This window comes from Lonchura striata, chromosome 4, assembly GCF_046129695.1.
Source record: "Lonchura striata isolate bLonStr1 chromosome 4, bLonStr1.mat, whole genome shotgun sequence".
Classification (NCBI taxonomy): domain Eukaryota; kingdom Metazoa; phylum Chordata; class Aves; order Passeriformes; family Estrildidae; genus Lonchura; species Lonchura striata.
In genome coordinates, this window is record NC_134606.1 from 65,442,499 (window position 1) to 65,450,565 (window position 8,067).

The window sequence follows — 8,067 nt, forward strand, 5'->3', positions numbered from 1 at the left end:
TGCATGCTTCTCTCATGGACAAAGTAAAGATGCATGGACAAAGCAGAGCTACCAATCAAACAGTGCATGACTGTGTAGACCAAGATAAGAAGTAAATTTAAACAATGTTTAGAAGCACAATAAACAGTTTTTGCTTTATTCACATTGAATCATGCAGAGTCCTTTGTCTTCTCTCCTCAGGATCTGACCATAATCTTATTTTCCCAGAGAATTCAAACATTCATAATGACAGCAAGATATAATGCATTCATGGTGACATCATAGAATTGTTTATGTTGGAAAAGACCTTTAAGATCATTGAGTCCAGACATTAACCTGAGCACCACACCTTTGTGGTCCTTTAAAGATCTTCAGTGTTGGTAACTCTACCACTTCCCTGAACAGCCTCTTCCAATGCTTGAACACTCTTTAGGTGAAGAAACTTTTTGTATTATGCAATCTGAACCTTCCCTGGCACAACTTGTGGCTATTTCATCTTGTCTTATCACTTCTTACCTGGGGAAAAAGACATCAATCTCCACTTGTCTACAACCTCATTTCAGGGATTTGTAGAGCAATAGGGTCATGCCCAAGATTCCATTTCTATAGAATAAATACCCCCAGCTCCCTCAGCTACTCCTAATAGGACTTGTGCTCCAGACTCTTCCCGAGCTCCATTGCCCTTCTCTGGACACACTCCAGCACCTCAGTGTCTTTTTTTGCAGTAAGGGGCCCAGAACTGGACACAGCACTCGAGGTGTGGCCTCACCTGTGCTGAATACAGGAGGACAATCACTGCCCTGGTCCTGCTGGCTGATCCAGCTGATCCAGGCCAGGATGCCACTGGCCTTCTTGGCCACCTGGGCACAGCTGGGTGGTGTTCAGCTGCTGTTGGCCAGCACTCCCAGGTCCTTTTCTGCTGGGCAGTTTTCCATCCACTCTACCCCAAGTCTGTAGCGTTGCATGGGGTTGAACTTTTGCACCTGGCCTTGTTGAAACTCAAACAGTTTTCCTTAGTTCCTCGATCCAGTCTGTCCAGATCTCTGCAGAACCTTCCTACCCTCCTGGAGGTCAGCACTCCCCCTCAACTTGTCATCTGCAAACTGATTTTGTCTAGATCACTGATAAGGATACTGATCAGGGCTGGCCCCACCACTGAGCCCTGGAGAACACCACTGGTCACTGGCTGCCTGCTGTATTTAATTCCATTCACCACCACTCTGGGCTTGGATAACCAGCCAGTTTTTCACCCAGCAAAGATTATGATTATCCAGTTTCTTCAGAAGAATGTTGTAATGGGGAATCAGATAAGACAAGCATAACTTGCCTTATGCCCTTGCTGACCGAGCCTCATCTTCTGGTTGTCCTGTACTTGCTACAGGATAACACTCAAGATGATCTGCTCTATGACCCTCCCTAGCAACACAGTCAGGCTGACAGGCCTGGTCCCATTGCTGAAATTTTTTTGTGTGTCTTTTAGTGCAGTAGCCAGATTAACCTGCAAATGGGCTTTGGCCCTCCTAATTTTCTTGCTGCTTAACCTCCTGTTTGCTCATGTTGTGTGCATTGGTGTAGTGGCACTTCAGTTGAGCTGCTGATTCCACCACCTCCTTGGGGAGAGATCCTACATGACCATTCTCAGGTGCTTCCATGGTTTCTAAAACATCACTGACCTTTGCATCTTTTTTGCTATATAGATCTCCATCCCCTGCCTTCAGTGGCGGATAGAAGGAACTCGCTAGCACATAGTCACTCAAAAACTGGTGGGCTACCTTCAAGTTTGCCTCTAGTGAGCCTGGTTTTACCATTTTCCCCATTTTATTTTAAAGTTGTTTTGATAAGCCCTGTGAAAAGACCCTTTTCTTCCTTTGGGACAGGTGTACCCCATCCATTGCCAGAAGATCCAGTGTTAAGTAGACCAAATCATGATCAAAATCCCTAAATTCTGCAGGTGATACCAGGCTTGAAGCCAGGTATTGGTCTGCTGAATTATACCATTCCTTCCCTGCAACAGGATGAATAGAGGAGAGCAACAATTGTTCTCCTGATCCCTTAACAGTCATCCCAAGACCCTGGAGTCTCTTAATTGCCCTTGACCTTCTTGTTGCAACTTCATCACTGCCTACCTGAAAAAACAGAAAATGGATCATAACCAGAGGGTTGTGCCATAAGATGACACTTTCACTTGACATCTTTAACCCAGGCCCAAGGAGGGATGCAGACTTCCTGAAGAAGCCTGCTTGATCTGTATATGGGGCTTTCTGTTCCCTTCAGAAAGGATCTTCTACGACATCAATCTGTCTTTTTTCTCTTTATGGAAGTAATTTTGACACAGGGCTGAATTAACTTTAGTGACACCTCCAAGCCAGATGGACCATCCTCCTCATTAGTGTTCCATTCCAGTTGCAGAGCCTGCCACCTCATGTGCCAGGTCACCTGGGGCACTGGGGCAGTCACAGGTGAGATGTGCAGAAGTTTATTGACATTCCTCCACTCTTAAATCACTGTGCTCTGCCAGGCACAGAGAGAACTAGGAATCCCCTGTGCCATGCAGGGCCTGTTTTGGGATGAAATTCCAGCAGTTTGTCTCTCACACCCCTGGAGCTCTCATATCCCGGAGCTCTGGCTCTGTAAATTCCTCTGTAAATTCCTGCAGTGTCTCTCACACCCCCAGATATCCCCATTCCCAGAGTGCTAGCCCCTGTACCAGGGGTTGCCCACCGCTGCTCTCAGGTGCTGGTGCAGAGCAGAGCACCACTATAAAGTCACCCTAAGCTTCAAACAGCCCAGTAGACTCCCAAATTTAACACCTCTATTGAGCTATAAATGGTGTTTGTTTAGACGATGTTCATCTATAATTATCTTCTTCCAAGAAAAAATAACCATGTGGTTTGGTTTACCAAATATTTAGTTAAATGTTTCCATTTAAGTGAAACATGCCAATTTCATTTCTAACTGAAAGAAATACATTTCTAAGAGAAAGAATTAATTTCTAATAGAAAGAAACATCCCTAGAGAAAAAGGGAGCACTTCACTATGTACTTCTTGGAAAGTATAGCCAAACATGCTGTGATAATTATGATCAGGAGTTTTTTCCACAGTATAAGACTCTCTTAAAGTTAAGTTGCCTAAAAATATCTTTGCATAGAAGGAATCGCAAGATAGTGGTTGTGCACAGGAAGGAGAATTTCTTATTAAACCTATACAGATATAATTTTGCAGGTTGTGACAATAAAATCTGTGACAAGTTTCTGTTCCCCACATCTTTCCCTCTTTTCCAACCTATATGAATCTATGATTCCATGACTAGGTAAAAAGTGTTATTTTTAACAAGACTCACCAGTGCATATATTTACTTTTGTTTAGTACTGACTAAAATCTCTCTATTACACTGCTGTCATCTACAGAAATTCTGTCACTGTTTTCAGTAAGATTCCACTGGCTGCAGATTTTCTGTTCTCTGCCTGCATTTAATGTTCTTTCAACTGTATACACTAAGAAGTAAATAACTTTTCTCCCAGATTTCTGCCTCTGTCCTTGCTATATTAACCAGGTTCAGAGCACTAGCTGTTTTCTCCTCATTTTTGATGAGTGAATTTGTTAGCAAACAATGACAAATTTTCACAGGCTAGCACCAGTTTTCATTTGCTATTTCTCTGACACAGCAGAAACAGAGAAACAGGTGCCAAGCGTGAGATTAAATACAATACTTAAACTATGTCTTTCATAATAAACCTTAGTAGACAGTTTTTAAAAGCATTTAATAATTTGAAGCTAAGCTCCAAGAGCTAAGCTGTTTCTAATGAAGAAAACAAGAAAACAAGAGGATGCCAAAAGTTGTGAAATACTCACAAGTCTCGGAGTGCTGAGCAGCAAGTCAACACGACACAGAAGTTAGGATAAGGTTTGCATAAGTGACAGCGGCAAATGCTCCACCCCCTCCTCCATTCTTGTTTTACTTTCAGTTGTTATATAAATAAATTTGTACCTAATAAGGTGGAAATTATTCTCGTGACAAAGAGCAGATCGTAGGGATTTCCTGCTGCCATTTCCTAGCAACTTTCAAACTTGGGGAAAAAAACCCTAAACAAAACAACAAAAAAAACCAACGTAAGCGGAAATACATATGCCTACAATTTAAAAGGCAGGCAAGTGAGTGCCAAACATGAAAGGCAGCAGACAGATTGATATCTGAAGCATAGACCTTCCTGGATATTCCAGTTTAGCATTCCCTAAAGGAAAGAAGGCTCATGGTTTGTGCCCTTGTTGGTGCACCTCATAGCTGAAGTGTAACCTCCCGACCAGAGCTCAGCAGAGCTGCCTACCTTGGAAGCAAACACTGCAGCTGTGTGCTGTGACTCCTCCTCTTTCCAACCAGAACAGTGTTTTTTACTGGCGCAGCTGCCTTAGGAGGGAAAATGAAGTGGCCTTTCAGGACAACACCAAGAAGCCGTGGAAGAAGGTTATGAGGACAGAGAAGAGCTTCTCCAAAAGGCTTCTCCATCTGGCTTGCTGTGGAACAACAGGGAAGGGAGGTGGTATAGGCCAGCAGAAGAGTATTCTTGTAATGGATCTGAGAAGAATAATCTGCAAATTGCATTGGGATCCAAAGTTGTGGATTTTTAGCTGTAAAGAAAAGTGGAGGTTTAGTTTCTATAATAATCACCAGGAATGGCAACTGTACACCTAAAGTCCTGCCTAGACACCTCATCATAAAAAAACTTTTGTTCCTTGAGATAAACTCGAATGTCTTGAAGATGAGGCTTAGCAGCTCCCCAGGAATACTATCAGGTTTCCAGGAAACATTACTTACCTATGCAAGGTTTATGCATTCAAGAGGCAACAGTGAAAACAGTTCTTGATCTCTGTGCAATCTTTTTTATATCCTCAGCTATGCTGTTCTGGGTGCTGGTTGTTATTCATGTTATATGCATGTCGCACTTAAAGGTGGTAAAAATAGTCTGCAGCTAAATGACAGGGGTTTAGAGCTCTGACTACTTACTAAAGAAGAGATGAGTTTCTGGAGCTGGGAATTTCCTTCTTGTTTCTCAGTGAAATCATGTTTTTTTCAGGAGCACTACTTATAAAACAATACCAGTTAGCTCACTGTGCTGGCATATTCTATTACAGAAAGATTCAAAAAATCTATTTATGAACATAAATATGACTTCTGTGTCTTCACCAGCTGTTGTACAAGTGAGAGAAACAGGACCTGAGACCGAATGTTTCCAGAGAGTAGTTACAGGTGGCTACATAAAAAATGCATTGTGTGGGACAGCTGGCTGCCATTTCTTAGCACCCTGGTGTCCTGTGGTCCAACATTTGGATCCAACATCCATTCTTCAGAGAAGGCCCTGGAATGAAATACCCCCACATTAACTACCTCCTGCATGGGTTCAGACTTGTCATAACTGCTACTGCAAACAACTTAAAAAAAAAAATGCAGAACTCACAATTTCGTGCTTGTCAGGGACTCTTGGCTCTCTCACATGATACCTTATCTGTGCCTCCAGAAAAGCAGCTACTTGTGTTCCTGGTACTTTGCCTCAATGCAGGCTGTGAATGTGACTTTTTAAGCTGGTGAACAGACGTGAGAGATGAAATCTGCTTCGCCTGGCAGCTGTTAGAAACCAGGACAGGATTTGAAAATGGAAATAAAAGTACAGACTTTCCACACCTAGTGACAGATTATGAAAACAAGTACCAGCAATGCAGGAAAAACATCAGCTTGGATAAATATTTAATCCAAAGGAACATAGCCATTTATGAACTGTCTTGTGATAAGAGCACTTATTTTCAGACAAGAGTGGTCATAAATACCTGTTTCTTCAGCTCACTCCAGCTCGAAGAGTGAGAGTAAATTATATCAAGTGTACATGTGATTACATATATGTACTTGGACTCCAAGGTGTCTCATATTTTGCACTGTTCAAATCTGAAAGAAAATGGAGTGTTTTCCATTTTTTCTCTTTGATGTGATAATTTTGCTATGCTAACTTGGACAGAATTTTCTAAACTAGGAGAAATTTATAAGCAAACAGACAAAAACAAGCACACAAAGATTGAAGTATTAACTAATTATGTGAGAACAGGGAAAGAATAACTTGCTTTTCCAACAATTTCCTTTGAACACAGCAAAATGGAATTATTGCATATAGAGTGGGTTTTTTTTAACTATCTCTCTGGGTTTGTTCTTTCTTTAAGCACTGCATTTTGCTGGCATTGCTGAAGTTTAGAATATATTTCTAGCTTAATATAAAAACTATTTCTAAAAATTACATTAGTTTTATATAAAAGTAATGCAAGTGTTAGTATATATTATATTACAGTAGGGTGGCAATACCACCAGCACTCCCTCAAAATTTAACTCTCATTCATTCTCTTAATTACACAAAAATGTGCTCAGTAGACATTTTATAAACATCTACTTGCTGCTAGCCATATTAAGGTGTTCATTTATAGCATAAATTATTCTCAGATTATCAAAAGCAAAATATGTCTTTCAATTTATGCAAGTTTAATTGGACACAGGCTGTTTGGCAATATACAGGCAATTATTCTCACTAAGAATCAACTAAAGTGTAACTTAGTGGTTTAAGTGCAGTGACAAAGAATGTGAATGCAAACAGTAAAATTAAAACAGATGCATGACTGTCATTTTGGAAATAAAGCAGGAAAACTGAAAACTCACACATGACCATCCTGGTTTGAAGCAGCATTGCCCAAATGTTTTGTGCAACTGCGTGACTCTCACCAACAAGTGTGTGGTTTCTCTCTTCCTAAAAGTCTGCCTATATTCTCATGGAATTCCTCTGGAATTGGTGTTAATTCTTTTGCTGAACAGCAGGAGAGGAAGTCTTGCAAAAGGAGCAGGAGTGAAGAAATGGGACGGAAGAAGTCTTTTCCAGATCAGTCTATGTGATCGGATGGGTATACAAAAACCAGCAGTTCTACCAAAACAGACCCCTGTAGGATGGCCCCAGCTGACTCAGCCCAATCCAACTTCCACTGCTAAATTTCTGAACGCTTAAAGAAGGGAATGCACTACACTCCTCTCACCTACTGTCTTAGTATCAGTCATTTTAATAAAAGGTCTTGAAATTAAGGCCTTCACTGCTGAGTTATCTGCTCTGATAAGACAATGCTCCATAATAATTTAATTTTCTTTAAATGAATTCCAAAACTTTTAGCAAACCTGAACCCAAATATACAGGTACATTCAGAATATACTAATTGCAAACATATCTCTTCCAAAGTACATTTTTTTCCTTATAATATTCATGCCGTCTTTGAATTTTTGCTCCAGGTCTGAACCACTACACCATCAATTATCAACCCTATGAATTTCTGCATAGGAGAATGAAGGAACTGTTTTCTTCCTCTAGGTGACAAGGTGGATATAAAGAGCTGATAAAGATATACAATTTTGGCTCCCTCCACCTTTGCCAGTGTGGCAGCCAGAGGAGGTAGTTCCAGGGGAAGCAGCCTTCTGCCTCTGAAAAGTCACGTCCCAGTCATCCCAGCAGCTTTCACCATTACTCCATGGTGGTTTAGCAAAGGTGAGCCTTGATTCTAGTGATAGAGGCCAGGAGCAGAGTGCCTTACTACTGAGAAGGACAGGACAGAGGGGAGCTTGTGTGATGAGGGACTTATATCAATCTGTCTTTCAGATAAGGTAGGAAGGTGCATTGCTGGAAATTATCATATTCATACACTTAACTGAATTTGGTATCTGTTCTGCACCAGTGCTGTAAGCACACATGCCAATATTCAGGAGTGAAATTGCTCTATGGAGCAGTTACTGCTGTAATAGAACATGTAATGTACTAAACATGTTACTAGATTGGGAATGTATACCCTCTGAAAATCTAGGCAACTTCTGCTTCATGGCTCATACAGGGCTATAATCTGTCTCTCTTTTTTTTCACACTAAATTGTAATGTTTCCTAAATTATAGACTCTTCAGATTGCTTATTAAAAACTGGCATTGCAAAACTGGTACTTAATTTCTAGGCACATCTGGAGAGACATTTTTATTACGCCTTTCAGAAGCATGCACAATATTTCTGGCATGTTATAATTTATCAA

General features: G+C 40.9%; 1 protein-coding gene across 2 annotated transcripts in view; it reads right to left on the bottom strand.

Moving 5' to 3' along the window:
- IL15 (interleukin 15) overlaps window positions 1-4,323 on the bottom strand; it is a 29,378-nt gene extending 25,055 nt beyond the window's left edge. Inside the window, exon 1 of one of the 2 annotated variants that reach the window (XM_021526528.3) lies at window positions 4,305-4,323. The gene's annotated coding sequence lies outside the window, so the exon portion shown is untranslated. Of the gene's footprint in view, window positions 1-3,831; window positions 4,035-4,304 lie in introns of those variants that run through there. The other variant, XM_021526527.3, reaches the window with a different exon arrangement.
- Between the last annotated feature and the right edge of the window lie 3,744 nt (window positions 4,324-8,067).